General features: G+C 42.6%; 1 pseudogene; it reads left to right on the top strand.

Moving 5' to 3' along the window:
• The window catches only part of LOC101615028, a 52,859-nt pseudogene extending 47,160 nt beyond the window's left edge, over nucleotides 1-5,699 (top strand).
• Nucleotides 5,700-22,057: the final 16,358 nt, after the last annotated feature.

Below are 22,057 nucleotides of genomic sequence, written 5' to 3'. Positions count from 1 at the left end.
TTAGGCTTCACAGGCAAGCGCTTAACCGCTAAGCCATCTCTCCAGCCCAACATTTGAATTTTGAAGAGATATCAAGTCAATCCATTGCAATGGGTAGAGTTTAGCAAGATAAAAAATTTCTGGGTTGTAGTGCACGCCTTTAATCCCAGCACTTGGGAGACAGAGGTAAGTGGATCACAGAGAGTTTGAGGTCACTCTGAGACTACATAGTTAATTCCAGGTCAGTCTGGAGAAGAGTGAGACCTTACCTCAAAAAAACCAAAAGAAAAAAAAAAAAAGAAAAAACCCAAGATCAAGATATATCTATATGTGTGTGTGTGTGTAATATATATGTTGAGATATATATATATATATATATATATATATATATATATATATATATATATATATATATATATATAAAACAATAACAACAGTAATAAATCAAATAATGAGATAGTCAATGTTTTGCCATGCATTTTTCAACATAGTAAAAAATATTATTTAAATATTTTCAAAACTTGCAGTGTAATTAAATAATTGAATTTTCAAATGATTCCTTAAATCTTGAAGATGGTATTATGAAAGTATTAAAAGTATACTGGGACCTTTTTTTCTTCTGTCTTTGTCTTTGAGGAAGGGTCTTTAGCCCAGGCTGACCTGGAATTCTGTAGCTCCAGGCTGGCCTTGAACTCACAACAATCCTCCTACCTCAGTCTCCTGTGTTCTGGCATTAAAAGCATGTGCCACCACGCCTGGCTTATCTTCAGACTTTTAATATTCTATGCCTTGGGGTTTTCCCTTCATTGGTGACTGCTGGTGTGCATAATTAGTGAGGTTTATGTTGTCTGAAGTAGGTCTACTTCAACCCCATGTTGCAAATGAAAACAATGTCATTTGGCAATGCTGGATGTCTTAAAAGTTTGTTTCCAAAAATAAATAACTAAATAAAATCTGGGCATGGTGGCCCGTACATTTAATCCCAGCACTTGGGAGGCAGAGATAGGAGGATTGCTGTGAGTTCGAGGCCAGCCTGAGACTACAGAGTGAACTTAAAGGTCAACTTGGGCTAGAGCAAGACCTACCTCAAAAAAGTTTGTTTGATTTGAAATCCATTTTAATTATTACAGAAATTCATATTATTCTTGACAATGAAACAATGGCATGCCATTAGATTCCTAAGGTAGAATTAGAAACACATGGTTTTGCACAGTAAAAATTAAAAAAAAATTTTTTTTCACTAGTTATGAAAAAAATTGACTCCATAGGAGAAAGAAGAGAATGTGGGCATGGCAGCACACCCCGGCGACCTAGCACTCTGGAGACTGAGGCAGTGGGATTGCAAGTTGGAGGGCTGCTTTGGCTATATAGTAGGACTCTGAGTCAGGGCGTTTCAAATGTGCATTTCATGAGAGGCAGAGAAAGTAGGTGGGGAAGGAAGGGGTGGGAGATGCAGAAGGGGGATAGGACAGGACAAGGTGGGAGATAAGAAGGGAGGAAAGGAGAGGGGAAGATGCCAGGACAAGGTATTTACATGTAAGACCCAAGTGTACACTATTGAAAGGGGTTGACAGAAGAATCAGAACTCCTAAAACTATTGTGCGTCTGAGAAAGAACTGTATGAGTTTAACTTGCAAAGCCTTACAAAGAAGAAGGCTGCGGGATACTCTTACTTAGATGACTCAAACTTTTTTTTTTTTTTTTTAAATTTGGCTAAGTGGATTGCAACAGAATCAATGAAGTCATAGTCAGGAATGATCGTAAGGTTGATGAGGAAATTCAAGCTCCTAGGCAAACATCATTTACACTGTAAGTAAACAAATAGAGTTCTCTTAAACAAATACTGCTTTCTGTAGAACAAAATGGTCCTAAGGTCAACAATACTTAAAGCATAGCAGATAAAAGCAAATGTTAGCTCTACATGTAAAAAAATACAAAACATATTTATTTTAATATATTTACTTATTTGCAAGGGATAGACAGAGAGAGGTGGGGGTAAAGAATGGGAACGCCAGGGCTTCCTGCCACTGCAAACAAGCTCCAGAGGCACGTGTATCTTACTTTATGTGGGTACTGGGGAATTGAACCCAGGCTGTCAAGCTTTGCAAGCAAGTGCCTTTAAGTACTAAGCTATCTCTCCAGCCCTCAGTATATGAAATTTTTGTTTGTTTTTCAGGGTAGGGTCTCACGCTAGCTCAGGCTAACCTGGAATCCTCTATGTTGTCTCAGGGTGGCCTCGAGCTCAGGGTGATTCTCCTACCTCTGCCTCCTGAGTGCTGAGATTAAAGGTGTGCGCCACCACACCCGCCCAGCCAGTATATAAAATTTAAATATCAGGAGGTAGTTTCTTTTCTCTCCTGGTAAACAGACTGTTATACCCCACTTTAGGGGAATGTGGAACCAAACCCATTGTAACCATTTATCCTTCCCCCTTCCTGAGCACCTGACTAACCTGGCCTTTATCTGGTCAACTGTTGAAGCCTCCTTTCCTTTTTCCTTTCTAGGTTATCTTTTGAGACCTTTGCCTAGAACGTTTTCACCTTTAACTTATTAAGCAAGGCTGGATTAAAGTACCTGTGTTTTTCATTCCTTTTCTTCATTTGTTGTGAGTGAGCCAAGCTTGTGCTTTTTCTTTTGTGTACTCATGGGGATGAAACCAAGGTCAGTCCTCACATGGGCTTAGGACTCACCTGCTCATTCTGCTCAGCAGCTTGATAATTGTATGGGGGACAATGACCCCAAGGGTGCTGTCATTGATCTCTGGCTCCTGTGGACATGTGACTTTCCACAGCAAAAGGAGCCTTGCAGGTAGCTGTGCTTTGGTGAGGAACTGGAGGTGGAGAGGGCACCTGAGGTTACCTGAGTGGCCTGCTGCAATCACGAGGGATTTAGGACAGGGAGGGCACACCCAGACACCAGGGAAGCAGAGAGATGCAGGAAGGGCCGGGAGCTAGGGCAGCCTCTGAAAGCAGAAGATGCCAAGACTTGGATAACTTCCCTAGAGCCTCTGGTGGAACAGGCATGGCTGTGGTGACCCATTTCACATGTGTGACATCCAGAATCGTAAAATGAGAAACTGGCATGTCGCTCCATTGGGCTGCCTCCTTGGTGGGATCTGCACACTTGCATGGGAAAATTCCTTTTAGGGGGAACAGTGGTCACAGCAGTGGCTGGTTCCCGTGGTTATTTCCTTGAAAGGGAGCAGAGACCTCACTGAATTGTGTCACTTGAGCTCCCTTGTAGCTAGGTTTCTCCTGCATGGAGGACACACAGGTTAGAAAAGGTGATTTGGTGCAGCAGACACATGAACTCATTCATTTTAATGGCGAACAATTTAGAGGAACAGTTCCAAAATGCTAATATCTATACCTAATTAATGGTTTTAAATTTAACTGTGGTTCATCACTGCTACATCTATTTATGTTTCCTATAAATCTGAACAGAGTTAACTCTCTCTAAAACCTTACAGAAAATTCAAAATCCAAATTGATATAAAACGCTTGCCAACCACAGTCCTCCTTCCTAAATTAAATATCGATCTGGGGTGTTTACTCCGACTACCCTGGCACCTCCTTGGTGCAGAGCGCACATTATCTGCGGCGTCGCCTGCGCTTTCACGCACAATTGGGAACGTGGCTCTTCTCACTCGCTGGACTTCTTGTTTGCTTTCTCATCCTTGCCCTCATCTTGTCTGACTTAAGGATGGGTGGCCTTCAGCCGTATGTGTGTGCGGATACCTTAGCGTTTTCTGCTAACATCCCGCTGAAGGATGACCTGAGAGAGATCAGATTTAAAAAATACACAAAAGCACCAAGTTGAATTTACATCACTGGTTATTACGACTCTACAATGTAGTGCCGTCCATTCCCAGAAACGGTTGTTTTCTCCCTTCCTTCCTATCTTCTTTGTTATTATTTATAATTTTTTTTTAAAAAAAAGGTAAGCTGCGAGACTGTTAAAAAGTTAAAGCTATTTGAGACGATAATGATTTATGCATTAGGCAACTCCAAATCAGATCAAGATCTGGAGCTCCAACATGGAGAAGTCACAGACAGGAGAAATAAATCCAAGAAAAATTCAGCCGAGATCCACCCATAAGTGCTGCAGGGCTGCCCCCCCCCCCCCCCCCCCCCCCCCGCGTCTTTGAGCGTGTTAGGCTGGCCCATGGGCTCAGAAGTAGAGGGGTTTCCTTGTCAGGGAGCCAGGGGTGCATCTGTGGGATCTGGACCTTCTAGAGAGCCACAATGGCTGAAAATGGAGGAAATGAAAAAAATGGCTGCTCTGAAGGCCAAAACCCGTCATCAAATTGAGGGCAAATCGTCTAACAACAGACTTCAAAGTAATAGTGGAAGCACTGAGCAAATCTAAGGCAAAAATTATGGAAATCAGTGCAGATAAAACTGAAATCAGATGCTCTTCAAGCAAATCCCTCCCTGAAGTGACTGATGAGTGTTAAAATGATGTTTTAAAAAAGATCTGTTTAGGGCTGGAGAGATGGCTTAGCGGTTAAGCACTTGCCTGTGAAGCCTAAGGACCCGGGTTCGAGTCTCGGTTCCCCAGGTCCCACGTTAGCCAGATGCACAAGGGGGCGCACGCGTCTGGAGTTTGTTTGCAGAGGCTGGAAGCCCTGGCACGCCCATTCTCTCTCTCTCTCCCTCTATCTGTCTTTCTCTCTGTGTCTGTCGCTCTCAAAAAAAAAAATAAATAAATAAAAGATCTGTTTATATTAAAAGCTTTTCTACTGATGCAACCCTTGATGACAAAAGAATGGCTGGAGTTTAAAGAGCAAATGCTAAATATTCAGATGAGAAGAACATTGCACAAAACATTTAAGGAATCATTATCTGCTGTGTTTGATGGCACTCGCTCAGCCAAGAAGCTCGTAGAAACCCGTGGCCAGAAATACAAATACTAATGCTTTTTAAGGACGATTGCTTTAAAAAAACTGAAAAAAGAAAGCAAAATAAAGTGGATGCTAAATGAAGAGCCAAACACAATCAAGAAGGAAGACACAAGTTAGGGAATGTTGAAATGCGATCTCCAGAAGGTAGGCTTGGAGGCTTCCTGAAGTTTTTGAGAGAGTTACATGATTAGACCTATAGAGAAGACTTACACATCCTTTTCACAAATCATGGTGAAATAAAATGGACAGACTTTGTCAGAGGAGCAAAAGAAGGAATAATTCTTTTTAAAGCAAAAGCAAAGGATGCACTGGAGACAGCCAAAATGGCAAATAATGGTAGTCTACAATTAAGGAACAAAAACATGAGTTGGAGCCGGACATAGTGGCTCATGCCTTTAATCCCAGCACTGGGGAGGCAGAGGTAGGAGGATCACCAAGAGTTAAAGGTCACCCTGAGAATCCATAGTAAATTCTAGGTCAGTCTGGGCTAGAGTGAGACCCTACCTTGGAAAACAACAGAAAGCAAACAAAACAACAACAACAAAATGTGAGTTAGAAAGTATTAGAAGGACATGTGGAAAAAGATGCACTGAAAAAAGTTTTAGATGATCAACCGGAATCCCCACGCAAATGGAAGGCAAAAGGATGCAGATTTAAAGGAGAAGGAAAGGGAAATAGAGTTGCCTATCCTGGGTCTGCTAAGAGAAAAATTCACTTTCAGGGCAGGAGAACAAGACTTGATAGTGATTCTGAGCCAAAGAAAAGAGGAAGAGATGACAGAGACAGAGGAGAGCCTGCATCTAGAAAGTGGTTCTAGAGATGGGTAGTGTTGCAGTCTGGTTCAGCATTGCTGGTGGAAATCATCCACCCAAGAGCAGATTCTGAGGAAAAAAGAGATTTATTTTGGCTTACAGGCTTGAGGGGAAGCTCCACAATGGCAGGGAAAAACAATGGCATGAACACAGGTTGGACATCACCCTCTGGCCAACATAAGGTGGGCAATATCAGCAAGAGAGTGTGCCAAACACTGGCAAGGGGAAGCTGGCTATAATACCCATAAGCCCACCCCCAACAATACACTCCCTCTAGGAGGCATTAATTCCCAAATCTCCATCAGCTGGGAACCTAGCATTCAGAATACCTAAGTTTATGGGGGACACCTGAATCAAGCCACCACAGGTAGCTTAGTAAAGAAATGTCTTATTCATCTTAGTTAGATTTTAAGTTTGTTTTTGGGGGCTTTTGAAAAGAAAACCAAATTAGGTCCACTTCAATGTCTACCTGTATAAAATTAAAAAAAGTCTTACTTGTCTTTTTGTTGTTATTCAGCTGAAAAAATTTTCAAATTTATAGTCTGTGTGTTCGGATGATTCAACTATGAAAAGGAAGGTGAGTCCTCTTAATTGCCTTTGTAATATGAGTATGTATTAGTACAAACTTGTAAAATATATACTGTATAAAAATAAAAATTGAAAAAAGTTTAGTTGGTTACAGTTATATAGTTGCCTTTTTTTGGTCCAGCCTGTTGGGAGTCCTTGTTATATAATTATAGTTATGTAATTTTCTAGAACACACACATTTTTGTTGGTTATTTTGGCTTAATTGAACTTAAGCTCAACATTTTATTTATTTATTTTTTGTCTTGTTTTTTCGAGGTTGGGTCTCACTCTGGCTCAGGCTGACCTGGAATTTACTATGTAGCCTCAGGGTGGCCTCGAACACTCAGCGATCCTCCTACCTCTGCCTCCCAAGTACTGGGATTAAAAGTGTGTGCCACCACGCCCAGCAGATATTTATGTATTTATTTGAGAGAGAATGAGGCAGAGAGAGAATGGGCTCACCAGGGCCTCCAGGCACTGCAAACAAACTCCAGGCACATGCACCCCCTTGTACATCTGGTGGGTCCTGGAAATGGAACCGGGATCCTTTGGCTTTGTAGGCCAACACCTGAAATGTTAAGCCATCTCTCCAGCCCTTCAACATTTTTTAAATGCAAGTATTTACTTAGTTGAACTTAAATTTAACCTGTTTTGTCTGCCTAAGCATTCTTTAAGGCTTGGGATCTCTCCTTTTATTTATTTTATTTAATTAATTCATGATTCTTTTAAAATATTAATTTATTGACTTAGAGAGAGGAGAGAGAGAGAGAATGGGCACACCAGGACCTCTTGCTGCTTTAAACAAACTCTAGACACATGGGCCACTTTGTGCATCTGCTTTTATGTGGGTAATGGGGATCAAACCTGAGTCATCAGTCTTGCAAGCAAATATTCTTCAAACACTGAACCATCTCTCTCCCCCTTCTTCTTTTTTTATTTTTTCAGTCTTTGGGAAGGAAACTTGGCAAGACCTTTAGATGCTAGAAAAGTACTCTACTATTAAGCTACATTTTCAGGTTTACAGTCTCCTTTTAAATTTATTTTCAAAGTATTTCTCAAGGAAATGAAAATGAATGTATGTGTCCAAAACAAATGTACTCAAGAAAAAAAGAAAACATGTATCCAAAATAGACCATACTCCTTAGTTGGCTATTATGTTCAATAACTCAGATTAATGACCTAAGATTTTTAAAAACAAAAGCTAGGTGTGGTAGAGCATGCCTTAATTCTAGCACTCAGGAGGCAGAGGTAGGAGGATCACAGTGAGTTCAAGGACAGCCTGAAACTACATAGGGAATTCCAGGCCAGCTTGGGCTAGAGCAAAATAATACCTTGAAACAGCAAAAAACAAACAAACCCAAAACAAATTAGAAATTGTTTTATTTTACAGATGGCAGAGAAGGTTCAGGAGATTAAAGATCCATCAACACAACAAGAAAAGATTGCTGTCTGCCTGCCATAAGATGTGCCACCTCTACCATATCTGCCAGGGCCCATGAGAAATTGCAGAGGAAGCAGCGAGATGAGTATTGCTCCCACTGCTAGCTTGACAACCAGCTCGAGGGAATAGCAACAGACACAGTGATTGATCAAAACATATGGAAGCAGAGACCCAGAGGCTTCAAAGAGCTCAACACTAAACCAGACTGTTAATAGACCCACCAAGTCTCAGGGACCATGGTAGAAGTGGGGGCAGGAAGATTGTAAAAGTCTCAGGGTGGGTAGAAATATCCTGAGGCACAGAGTTCCCTCCACCCCAAGAAGGAATGGACCTTATTTACCTAATAGTTATTGGCCCTCAGGGAAAGTGGGACAGGGGGCAGGGGAGGGGGGCCTATAAGGCTACAACCTTTGTTTAAAAAAAAGGAAATAAATAAATAAAAAAAAAGACTGGAGAGATGGCTTAGCAGTTAAGGCTCTTGCCTGTGAAGCCTAAGGTTCCAGGTTCAGTTCCTCAGGATCCAAGTAAAGCCAGATGCACAAGGTGGCATATGCATCTAGAGTTCATTTGTAGTAGCTAGAGGCTCTGACATACCCATTTTCTCACCCACCAGCTCTATCTGCCTCTCAAATAAATAAATAAAATATTTTAAAACATTAAAAAAATAGAAATGTAAAGCACATTGTCTGTAGTATGCCATATCTCACAGCAAATGGATCATTGGCATTTGGAAACAGTATCCTGCAGTGTTCTGAGGCTAGTTGGAATGTGGCTATGTGGTCCTTGGAGCTGGTCTTTCACTTTGTTCCTACTATTTGGCCCTCTTTGTGTAATTTCCTCCTCATTTTCCTATTGTGAAGATACGTTAGAAGGAAGAATGGTCCCTAGGACGAAATCAAGATGCTCACAGGGGACTCTGATGTGGACAAGCACATCTGGTATGTAAGACAGACACCGCTGGGTGATCCTAGGGGCTCACTCTCATTGCCTTTCCTACCTCTGTGGAGATGTGACCCAGGCTTCCTGCTTAGGCCTGACAGGCATTCCCTCACATGATGAAACTTCCTGTTAAATTGGTAATCTAAAATAATCCCTTTCCTTCATATAAGCTACTTCAGGTCACCAGCAAGAAGGTAACTGCCACACTTACAATTTAAAAGGGTAAGATGATCACTAAAATGAATTTTCTCAATGTAAGATTCAATAAGATACACATAGTAAGGTACTGAGTACAAAAGCTATATGTTAAATGTAAAGACACAAATAGGTTGGAAGTCAATGAAGATGGGGCTGGGCATGTAGCTTAGTTGGTAGACTGCACGGGTAGCATACAGAAAGCCCTAGGTTCGATTCCCAGTAACACATAAACTGAGCATGGTGACACGCCCGTAATCCCAGCACTCAGGAAACTGAGGCAGAAAGATTCAAGGTTCAAGGTCATCCTAGCTACAAGTTTGAGGTCAGCTTTGAACATATGAGACTCAGACTCTTAAAAAAAAAAAATAACAAAGCTGGGCGTGGTGGTGCATGCCTTTATTCCCAGCACTCAGGAGGTCAGGAGGTAGAGGTAGGAGGATCAACGTGAGTTTGAGGCCACCCTGAGACTACAGAGTGAATGCCAGGTGAGCCTGGGCTAGAGTGAAAAAAATATTGAGAAAACACACAAATCACAATTAAAGTTAAAAAAATTGATCAAGCAGATGGATACTTTATTATTATTATTATTATTATTATTATTATTATTATTGAGGTAGGGTTTCATTGTAGCCCAGGCTGACTGGGAATTCACTATGTAGTCCCAGGTAGCCTCAAACTCATAGCGATCCTCCTCCCTCTGCCTCCCAAGTGCTGGGATTAAAGGCATGTGCCACTATGCCCAGCTTGAAATGGATACTTTATAATCATAAAGATTTTAGTAATATTAAAACATCAGTAAAGGTACAAAAATTCTGAACAGTACCATCAACTACTGTTGTGGGGGCTGGTGTTGCACAAGTAAGACCATTGACCCCCAGAAGGTGTGGCAAATTTATATTGGACAAAAAGAAAGAAAAAGAAGAAAGCTGGTGTACCAGGTCTGCATCCCAGAGTTCCTGATCTCATGATCTCAGGATGAAGCTCCCAACTGCTGGGAGTGTCAGCTTTTATTGGAGAAAACCACAAGATGTTCATTTGTAAAAACAGGATGGAAGTTAAAATATAAAGTTAAGTGGAACTGAGGCAAGAAACAGAGAGGTACAGGAAGGTCATGGTACGTTGCACAGAGGGGGTCATCCCACTTCTTAGATAACAGAAAACACCTGCATTTTGCAATAAGACCTGTGATAAGGATGCCTGAAACTTCTTTACCTGTCAGGAAGATCAGCTTGGGTGGTGGCCTGGATGTCTAATCAGGCCTATTGTGTCCCTTTAGTTCCATTTATCACTACCAAGACCTCCCTGATACCCATTGAATGCTCCACCCAGCAATGTAGATTGTTATGCAGTGTTTTCAAGTGTACACAACACATTAATCAAGGTAGACCATTTGCTAGACTATAAAACAAGTGTTGGCAACTTTAAGCCACTGAATTCACACCATGTATGTTTGTCGAAAACAATGAAATTAAACTGGAAAGCAATAAATAAAGTGCTAGAAACCTCAAATATCTGTCAATTAAACAATGTGCATAATGCATGGGTCATTGTTATTGTTTGTGATAGTTAGCAGTCGTTTAGCTTGTACACACTTTGACATTGAAATGGCCCAATCTTCTTCCAGATTCTTGTCTTCCACCCGAAGAATGCAGGGGACAGACAGACAGGGTAGGATGAACAAACATGGAGAGACTTATTTACACAGGAATACAACTTGATCAGAACGGGAGGCAGAGGTAGGAGGATCACTGTGAGTTTGAGGCCACCCTGAGACTACAGAGTGAATTCCAGGTCAGCCTGAGCTAGAATGAGACCCTACTTCAAAAAAAAAAAAAGAAAGCATTGAACTCTCAGGTCATAGTTCCAGTGAGTTACCAACCTAGAGGGTACGAAGGTGGTACTGAGAGTTTTGAATTCTAGACTATGTTGGTGGTAGGGTACCCACTGTGAGGTAGCCGTGGAAAAGGAGGATACAGTTTTAACTGTTGGTGGCATCAGGTTGCCAACTCTTAAAGTTACCTTTTTGTTGCTGAGACAAATATCCCACCAGGAGCAGCTTATAGAAGGAAAGGGTTTTTTTCAGGCTTACAAATTCTAGGGGGAATTTCATTATGGTGGCACAAGCTGGCTCACTTCATACTATGAATGCAGAAGAGAAAAGTGAGCAGGGCTTGAACTTAAAATCCACCTCCAATATAAATTTTGGGGCAATTATTTGGCATTCTTTTGCAGCATCAAAAATACCTGGTGCTCCTTCACACACCCACACAGGAGGGTGCCAATAAATAAATAAATAAATAAATAAATGTATTTTTTTAAGTAAATGTATTTTTAAAACACTGTAACCCTTGGGCTGGAGGAATGGCTTAGCAATTAAGGCATTTGCCTGCAAAGCCAAAGGACCCAGGTTTGATTCCCCAGTACCCATGTTAGCCAGATGCGCACAGTAGCACACGCATCTGGAGTTCATTTGCAGTGGCTAGAGGCCCTGCACCGATTCTCTCTTGCTTCCTCTTTTTCTCTGTCAAATAAATAAATAAAAATTAAAAATTAAAAGAAAAAAACTGTAACACTCAACAATAGCCTCTTGGTTGGGATCTTACTACCACTGAAAGTTCAAAGCCTTGAGCTTTCACTACCAACTTTATACCTCTTTGTTTGGCGTGGTGGTTTTAATGTATATGGAAACTTTTTTTTTAAGTTTTCAGCAGATGGAGTCCTGCTGGAGTAGGGGTGTCACTGGGGGAGCAGATCTTTTTATTAATTGATTAATTAAATTAATTTTTAAAGATATAGTCTCCCGCTAGCCCAGGCTGACCTGGAAATTACTCTGTAGTCCCAGGCTGGCCTCAAACTCACCATGATCCTCCTACTTCTGCCTCCTGAGCACCGGGATTAAAGGTGTGTGCCACTACACCAAGCAAAAATATTTAAAAAAAAATTATAACCTGGAAATAAACCTGTCCCTTCCTCCAGCTGCTTCTGGTCAGGTGTTTTCCTCAGCAACGAAACAGTAACTGCTACAGCTATCTCATCTCCTATTTGCCTGTGCCCAGAAAACACCTCCATCTTTTACTATTCTCTTGTTCTAGTATTCCTCACTATTAACCATAAATGTATTTTGCAATAAGTTTCAAATACTCATTTCCTAGGGCCACTGTATGTCGAAGAGCTGCACGTGTGTGACAAATGTGCTTCTGGGCTTATTGGTGAGTCTCCCAGAAAGAAGAAGGAGAAGAAAAAAAAAAAATACCCTCAATATACTTTCATTTAGTTGTTCAATAAGAAGAATTCAAAAGTTGAGAAAAATCAGCTTTTAGAGGTATTCCCACACACTTAGGAATGAGTTCATATCAGCTACGAGCTATTTCTGTACCTCAGTCTGAGTCATACAGCCACAGGACACTGTCCTTTATCATCTGAAGGGTGTTAGGTCACCTGGTCACGAGGTATACTTTGTCTTTCTCCTTCATTCTCTCTTTCTGAAGTCAATCTTAAATTAGCTTCCAAGGACAGTGAAAATGATCTCTCTCCTGAATCCCTTAGCCTATATCAATGCTAGTGCTCCCTAGGCTCTAACTGCACACTCTTCTTTGGTTTCTGTAGAGACAAGGTGACCAGGATGGGCTGACACCTGAAGTTTGTAAGGTTAGTGGCTCCTTAAACTAAGGACCCATCAGAATAGCCAGGGGAGGTGTTAAAGTTGATGGCCGAGGCCTCTCCTTTTGTGATCTAGCAAGTGTGCAGTGGATCGTGGCAACGTGCATTTCTGGCTCACTCCTGGGTAGTGATGCTGGTCTGAGGACTACACCTAGAAAACCAAAGTTCCCTGATCGAGGGAAAGAGAAGGCTGACAAAGAGTATAGGCTGTACTCAAAGGATTTAATGTGTTACAAGAAGCTGAGTTGACAAGCCAGGATGATGGCTTCGTGGATAAATGTGCTTGTCTGCAAAGCCTACCAGCCTGGGTTCAGGTTCCCAGCACACCACGTAAAGCCAGATGCAAAGCGGTGCATGCCTCTGGGATCCCGATGTGCCTATCAGCTTGCGGGCCAGCTGGTGCGATGCATGTTTGCAGGGTGGCAGTTTGGGTGCAGCTGCAGGAAACCCTGTCTCAAGGAAGGTGGAGCAGATACCTCAAAGTTGGCCTTTGACCTCCACATCTACACACACACACACACACACACACACACACACACACTACAAATTGAAAAAGTTATTTCTAACCCTGTCCCTCTTAAGACCATTTAAGCTGGGCATGGTGGCACATGCCTTTAATCCCAGCACTCAGGAGGCCTAGGTAGGAGGATCACAGTGAGTTCAAGGCCAGTCTGAGACTATGTAGTGAATTACAGGTTAGCCTGGACTACAGAGAGGAGAGAGAGAGAGAGAGAGAGAGAGAGAGAGAGAGAGGTCCTACTTTGAAAAGCCCCCCCACACACCACCATAAAAAGGAGCTAGGTAAGTGGGCCATACCTATAATTCCAGCATTCAAGAAGCTAAGGAAGGAGGCTCTTAAATTTGAGACAAGCCTGCGAGTACACTGTAAGAATATCTCAAAAGAAAATTATCTTAAGATTTCAGATTTTCAGAGGGCGCTTGGGAAAGTGAAAGTTGAAGCTATGAAAGTGCAATGGCTTTTGAGCCTCCACCATACTGTCATTCCAGGAGCAGGTTGCCTCAACATGTCTTTTCAGCAAGGAACGAAAAAGCCGCCAGCCCCGAGGTTCTCAGTGTGCGGTCACTGGGCTAGAAACAGTTACACCCACCAGGAACTTGTTAGAAAGGCACATCCTCGGGACCCACTGCAGAGATCCTGAGTCAGAAACTCTGGGACTGTTGCCAGCAGCCTGTAGTTGACAAACCCTCCGCATGACTTGACACACACTGAAGCTGGAGAGCTAGTGCCCGGGTGAGATTGGAATTTGGGGATTCTTTGAGAGCAGTGGAACCTTTCTCAACGCTTGGTTGGGATTTTAGCCGGGGAGTCAGGGTGCCAATCACAAGCAAAACTTACCACGGAGTCAGCAGCCTCCAGGCTTTTGTCTTGTGAACTCAGAGACTGAAATCCTCAGGCCATAGAGGGCGAGGGGACGGAGGACTTGAGTGCAGAACTTAAGAGGAGAGGAGCAGAGCTCCTGTATAGCAGGAAGAGTGCATGGCAATCTGCACGGTCACTCTGGACTGGGGTCTTTACTGCACGGGGGATTACCTGGTCAGTCCCCTTCCAGGTATCTAGGAGCCTTGCCGGCTTAGTCACATCCATATGCCTGGTTAATAGGAAAGGTAAAACTTTTTTAAGGACAAAAAGAGACAATTCAGACTCCTCTTCTGGTATATCTTCTTTTTTGGGGGCGGGGGTACGGTCTCACTTTAGCCCAAGCTGACCTGGAATTCACTATGTAGTCTTGGGGTGGTATCAAATTCATGCTGATCCTCCTACCTTTGCCTCCAGAGTGCTGGGATTAAAGGCGCACACCACCACACCCATCTTCTTCTGGCCTCCAGTAAGGGGAAGGCTATTGGAGGCCTCCTTTAGGGAAAGGAGTGAGGAGAAACCAGATCCTCCTTAAAGGCTCAAGGACATTTCCTGCTTTTAATCAATTTTCCTTTCCTTTAGGAGTCCTGCTAACCCCAAACTGTCTCATTAGGTAGGAACCCAGTTTCCACTTTCTCCAGGTTGTGGGACATGGACTGTGGACCTCAGTGGGCAAGTGTGTTCAGGACTTGCAAAGATGGTGTCTGGTGTACAGTCAGGTTAGACAATCCACATAGCTGAGTATTTGTGTGTTGTCTGTTAACAAAAAATAAAAGATAGTGTCAAGATTGTTCTATCAACAAACATTGAAACTGTTCTACTGGCTGTTTCAGAGAATGATAATCAGTGATGTTGCATTTCTACTAAGGGCATTAATCCAAATACTAAGTAGCACTCAGGCCATGATCTCAAAGCTGAACTCTTTCAAGGAGGTAGGGTCTTGCCCTAGTCCAGGCTGACCTGGACTTCACTATGTAGTCTCAGGTTGGCCTCAAACTCACAGTGATCTTCCCACCTCTGTCTCCTGATTGTTGGGACTAAAGGCATGTGCCACCATGCCTGGCTTAAATGAAATCTTTAAAAATGCATTTTAATTCATTTATTTGCAAGTAGAGAGGGAGAGAGAATATGAATAGGTGTACCAAGGCATCCTACCATTGCATATTGAACTCATGGTGCTGGATGGTCATGGTGACATAAAACTTCCACTGAGTCAATGGCCCCATGGTTCTTGTCTCATGAATTCAATGAATGAAATCCATGTAGCAAAAAGGGTGCGATTTAGAATGATTTTATTACAGAGCTGAAGAGAAGGCGTAACTCAGGAGTGGTCACTGAGTGGGGATATGGTGGCTCAGACTGAGGTCTCTCTTATGGGAATAAGACTTTACCGGATGTGGGCATAAGCTGGTCAGTCCAGTTCCCATGCCAGGTGTCTAGGCACCTGGCAGTCTTAGAATCTTATACCATGTTTCTGGACTCTTTTTTGGGAAAAAAAGGGAAGGAAAAACTGAATCCCTGCCTTATAGACTCAAGGACATTTTCTGGTTTTAGTCAAGAGAAATAACAAACAGACAAAAAGCCCTGTTTGCTTTTGAGGCCCCGCTAATCATAAACTGCCTAGCCAGTATTTGTTTCTTCTCTGTCTCTCTCTCTCTCTCTTTTCCATTTTTTTTTTTGTTTGTTTGTTTTTGTTTTTCAGGGTAGGGTCTCACTATAGCTCAGGCTGACCTGGAATTCACTATGGAGTCTCAGGGTGGCCTTGAACTCATGGTGATCCTCCTACCTCTGCCTCCTAAATGCTGGGATTAAAGGTGTGCACCACCATGCCTGACCCCTCTTTTTCATTTTTTGAGGTAGGGACTTGCGCTAGCCCAAGCTGACCTGGAATTCACTATGTATGAACTCATGGCAATCTCCCTACCTCTGCCTCCCAAGTACTGGGATTAAAGGCGTGCGTCATCATGCCTGGCTTGTCTCCTCTTCTTCATCAATGTCAAGGCCCTTATTTTATTTTACAATTAGGTGAAGTAAATAGCAAGTATTAAGTGACTTGCTAATTAGCTAAACAACTCATTAAAGGGCCGCTGGCTGGCACCTTCAACCTCAAACAATCAGTTCCAAGGTCACGTGTACCCCAGCACTCACAGGCGGCCATCAGAAGGGAGGAAGAAACACAACCGGCTGAATCCACAGTATGCTGACTGCTGTTTTAAGTCTGTATTGCAGGCTGGAGGGATGGCTTAGCAGTTAAGACATTTGCCTGCAAAGCCAAAGGACCCAGGTTTGATTTCCCAGGACCTATGTCAGCCAGATGCACAAAGGGGCACACATGTCTGGAGTTTGTTTGCAGTGGCTGGAGACCCTGGCACACCCATTCTCTCGCTCTCTCTTTCTCTGTCAACTAAATAAATAAATAGTTTTCCTAAAAAAAAAAAAAGTCTCTATTGCCTTTATAGAATCTATTTAAATTGTGACTGCCTTTCAGAGGAGGAAAGGATGACTCGTTCTCTTTCTCTCTCTTTTACTCTGTTGACCAGGCTGGTCTGGAATCTTGACAATCCTCCTGTCTCATCCTCTTGAGCGCTGACGTTGCCATGCCTGTGGATGGGGGAAGCATGGACTCCAACATTCTCTGTGAAAATAAGGCTCTGGCTTAGGCATCATTCTCGATGTGAAACAGGACAGTCCAACATTGTGGTTCATTGAAACACAATATTCTCAGTGCAGTGTGGTAGTACATAGCTGTATCCCAGCTACTTGGGCTGCTGTGGCAGGAGGATTTCAAGTTTGAGGCCTGACTGGAATACATAGTCATGTCAAGGCCAGCCTGAGCAACCTAAATGTAACTGAGAAGCGATGAGCTTGTAGCTTAGCGGTAGACTAGGGCAAGCGAGACCTCGGGTTCAATCTCTAGCACTGAATAAAAAAAACAGCAATAACAAAAGGTTTTTATGACTGCTGCTCATGTGGCCTTGCTGAAGGAGCTAGTCACAATGATTATAGGTCAATGTGTTCACTTAATCATACACCAGGAAGTAACTAAACCCAGAGAGAAATGCAAGGTCAAAGGAAATTGAATATAAGAAGGCATTAACCAAACAATCCTATGTGCTCATCCGTCTCACACACAGGCTCTATGCTATCAAATTCCAGCATTATAACTATCTTTGACTGGAAAAGGTTTAGGGCTGTAAGAGTTCATGAAGAAAGTAATGTTGGGGTTCTTCATTTGATTACTGATTAAACATGTAGGGCTTTTTTTCCCCTCTAAATAACTGTTGATACATAGAAATTTATGTATTTTTAAAAGCAATGTTTGGGGGCTGTAGAGATGGCTTAGCAGTTAAGGTGCTTGTCTGTGAAGCCTAAGGACCCAGATTTCATTCCACAGTACCCACATAAAGCCAGAAGCACAGATGGTGCATGCATCTGGAGCTCGTTTTCAGTGGCTGGAGGCCCTGGTGTGCCCCCCTCTCTCTGTCTTCCTCTCTCTCTCAAATAAGTAAATAAGTTTTAAAAAAGCAAATTTACAAAATACTTTACATGAAACAATAATAATTAAGTATATCCCATTCATATCAATAACAATTATGTTCTATTTACAATTTGAAGGATAGTAACCGTATTAATATGTTAAAGTGTTATAGAGTATTATTAAATAGTAGGAAGTAAAACTGGCATAGAATGCAATAATGCAATTTTTTTTTTGTTTTGAGGTAGACTTTCACTCGAGTTCAGGCTGACCTGGAATTCACGATGTAGTCTCAGGGTGGCCTCGAGCTCATGGCGATCTTCCTACCTTTGCCTCCTGAGTGCTGGGATTAAAGGCGTGCGCCACCATTCCTGGTTTAGAATGAAAGTTTTTTGAAAAGAATTTTGGGATTGAAGAGGTGGTTCAGTAGATAAAGAACATGCACACAAGTATACACATACCTGCACATATGTGTGCCCACACATGTGAACCCATACACACCCATGCACGCATACCATACTTACACAAAAAAAAGATTGTAAGAGCTATAAAGTGAGTAGGAAAAAAAAATATATATATATATATACATCTCCTCTGGTGGTTTGAATCAGATGCCCTCCATAAACTCATGTATTTTGAATGCTTGGATTGCAGTTTATGACAATTTGGGAGGTGGAGCCTTGCTGGCAGAGGCGTGCTGTTGGGGGAGGACTTAGGGGTGTTACAGCCAGCTCCCTTTGCTAGAATCGGGCTCACTTGTCCAACTGTTGCGGCAGAGGTGAGGTCCGGCCTCTGCGCATGCCCATGCTTTCCCCTGCCATCACGGAGCTTCTCCTTGAGACAAAATAAGTACTTCCTTTCCATCGCCTGCTTGTGGCCAAGTGCTGTGTCCCAGCAATAAGGGAACTCAGCACCATATTTATATGTTTAGTTTTCTTCCAAAAGCTCTCCAATATTTTTCAGAATTAACCTATATTATTTATTTGCAAGGAGAGAAAGAGGGGGAAGAGAGATGATGGAGAGAGAGACAGAGAAAAATGGTTATGTGCCAGGGCCTCTTGCCACCACAGATATACTCCAGATGCATGTGCCACTTTGTACTTTTGACTTTACCTGGGTACTGGGGAACTGAACCTGGGCTGGCAGGCTTTGCAAGCGAGCACCTTTAACTGCTGAGCCATCTCAGCCCTAGGTTTTTAAATTGTAAAGATATATGCTTTGTAGTTTGGTTGGTTTTCTTTGAGGCAGGGTCTCACATGGCCCAAGCTGACCTCAAATTTGATATGTAGCTGAGGACAACATTGAACTCTTGATTCTCCTGCCTCAACCTCTGTAGTGCTGAGATAGTTGCAGGAGGTGCGAGTGGGATAAAGGAACAGGATTGCAAGCATCTACATGCCAGGAAGCAGGATATTTGTGTGGACACAGAAGCAGCCAATTCATATCCAAAGGCTGAGCCCTGAACACAATGGGGCATTGCCTTTTGTACATATTAGTCTTTGCCTGTCATAGAGGGTGATACTTACATTCCAGTTTTTTTTTTTTTTTCTCCAAGGGAGGGTCTCAGTCTAGCTCAGGCTGACCTGGAATTCACTATGTAGTCTCAGGGTGGCCTCTAGCTCTCTGAAATCCTCCTACCTCTGGCTCCCAAGTGCTGGGACTAAATAGGCTTGTACCACCATGCCCGGCCTGATTCTGATTGGGTACTATGAACCTGTTAAGCTGAGTTTACTAAAAAGAAGAAAATCAGGGCTGGAGAGATGGCTTAGTGGTTAAGGCGCTTGCCTGCGAGGCCTAAGGACCCATGTTCGATTCTCCATATCCCATGTAAGCCAGACACACAAAAGTTTTAAAGATACTTAGTTTTTTTTTATTAGACACACACAGAGAGAGAGAGAGAGAGAGAGAAAGAGAGAGAGAGAGAGAGAAAGAGAGAGAGAGAGCAAGAGAGCGAGTGAGAGACAGAGAATGGGCACAATAGGGCTTCTAGCCACTATAAACTAACTCCAGATGCATGCACTGCCCCTTGTACAATTGGCTTTATGTGGGTACTAGGCAATTGAATCTGAGTCTTTTGGCTTTACAGGCAAGTTCCTTAATCACTAAGCCATCTCTCCAGCCACCCCACTTCTTTGATTTCTTTTTTAGATAGGGTCTTGCTTTAGCCCAGGCCGACCTGGAATTCATTATGTAGTCTCAGGGTGGTCTTGAACTCACAGCTATCCTACCTCTGCCTCCCAAATGAGGGCACCACCACGACAGGCTACTGCTTTTTTTAAAAATCTTACTTTTTTATTTTTTGGTTTTACAAGGTAGAGTCTTGCTCTGGCCCAGGCAGACCTGGAATTCACTATATAGTCCCAGGATGACCTCAAACTCAGCAATGCTTCTACCTCTGCCTCCTGACTGTGTGGACTAAAGGCATGTGCCACCACACCCCACTGCTTGATTTTATCAGTTTATTGAACCATCATAGATTCCACTTACCTTTGGTGTTTGTCATTCATTTCAATATGGAAAAGCTGCCAAGCTTATTAAGGTCTTTTTATTTTAGCTTGTGTATCTCTGTGTACATGTATATATGTATGTGTACATACATGTGGATGCATGCATATGTGTGGAGGCCAAGGGTGGATCTTTATGTCCTTTGTCTTGGAACTCTTTTTGAGTTCTAAGAAATGACTTTTGAATTTTGTTTGTAATTAGCAGAGAGCTGTCGCCAGCTTATTTTTGAGATAGGCTCTCTTGCTGAGCCTAGGGCTGATTCGGGAAGACAAGTGAGCCAGCCAGCCCCAGGGATTGGTCTCCAGCCCCCCAGCACCCCCTTGTGGTGCTTTGGATCAAACCTAGGACCTTGGGCACTTTCCCAGAGCGGGATCCCTGACCCTGTTTATATTATTTGAATGTTAACCACAAGTTAATTTTGTGTATCTATGTAGTCTCTCAGAGCTGTGTCTACATTATCCCTGAGTGCTGGGATTCAAAGGACAGTGAGTTTCCCTTGTGCAATTTACATGGTCAGTGTGAACAAAGGAACAGAAGTTAAGCCATACCATTTCCATTATTAGGTTATTAAAGATGGCTGTTTTTCTTTTCTTTTTTTTTTGGGGTCTCTCTTCTCTCATCCATCAAGCTGGGGAAGTCTGCTTATGTCATGAGGATACTCAGGTGCCCTATGTGGACTCTCTGGTTAAGAGGCAGGAGGAAAGAGGGCACACCAAGTGACTAATTTTGGAAGCAGACCCTGAAGCCTTTGGAAGGAGGCAGCCCTGGCTCACTACTAAGTGACTGCAGCTGTCGAGGGTCTGGGCCAGGTTCCTGATCTACAGCAACTGTGACATCACATAGGTTTACTTAAGCCACATGTTGGGATGAGTTATTAAATAGCAGTAGCTCATTAACTTGACAACTTTTATTACTGCACGTTCTACTTTAGAAAATAAACAGAGAAAGTTGTCTTTGGTTTAAGGATTAAGTTGTTATTTGAGCATGTCCTTACATGCCTACGTGCCTGTTTACCTTAAAATCTCTATCTCAAGCTCTGTGTGGGAAAAGGTGGTTAAGCGATATTCCATATTTGTGATAAGAGTTGAGACTAGATTTCCAGATGTTTTAAAAATAGAAGTGCTGAGGCTTTGTTTTTTGTTGTTGTTTTTATTCTTGGTGCTGGGGCTGGAACTGTGCTTTGTGTATGCAAAGCAAGTATTCCACCATGGAGCAACACTGCAAGCCAGCCATGCCAGTTTTAAAAACATGTCTGTCTGCTGGAACAGTAGAAGGGGATGCTTGCTAAGGACGGGAAAGAGGAAGGGCATAAATGTGAAATACTGAAGATGGGGCATCTTGCTTACCAACTCGCCCCATTTCTGAGTGTTGTTCGAGTACCTTAGAAATGGAGACAGTCAAATATGCTCAATGTGGTCTTCGTAGGCTTTACCCATGTTTTCGAGATTTTGTCACAAATTGAACACAATTTATAGTATATTGTCTGCAATATATTCAATTATTTTAGAAATCAGCTGATTAGAGGAGACTTACTTTGATTTGTGGAGCATGCCTGCATGGAAACTGGCAAGAAACACTTAGGAAATTAGTTGACAAAATTTGTTTACAATGATTTTTTTTTTTTTAAACTTTTGAGGGCTGGCCTCAAACTCAATGAATGTGTTGAGATAAAAGGTGTGTGCCACGACACTGGGCCTAATTTAATTTGTAGTGAGTTTTCAACTCAACAAGCATAATGCACACTCTTCACATTTTCAGCCTTCTGATAGCTCAGAAGGCATCTAGATAATGGAGACTTGACCATATTCGGCTCTGGTTTCCTCTCAAGGACCATCCCATAAGATCATCACTTGACAGAATTGTCCCTTGCTTAGTACCATGTGTTGCCATTGCAAACAAACTCCAGATGCATGCGTCACATTGTGTACGTATCTGGCTTTGTGTGGGTACTGGGGAATCAAACCCCGGTCATTAGGCTTAACAAGCAAGCGCTGTAACCACTGAGGTATCTCTCCAGCCCCCACTTTATATTTTTAGAGTTAAATCTGTGAATTTTCCCCGATGGTGAGCTGTATCAATGGAACAGGATCCTTACTAAGGTAATCTAACTCAAGCAGCCCCTGCTCTCTGGCCGTGTAACCCCGCCTCCACCTTTGGGTACGTGTGCTTGACTTGCTAATAACCTTTCTTGCTGCCTTAT

Source organism: Jaculus jaculus, chromosome 16, assembly GCF_020740685.1.
Source record: "Jaculus jaculus isolate mJacJac1 chromosome 16, mJacJac1.mat.Y.cur, whole genome shotgun sequence".
Classification (NCBI taxonomy): Eukaryota; Metazoa; Chordata; class Mammalia; order Rodentia; family Dipodidae; genus Jaculus; species Jaculus jaculus.
Note: the sequence above shows the minus strand (reverse complement) of the source record. Positions and strands in the feature narration are given on the sequence as shown.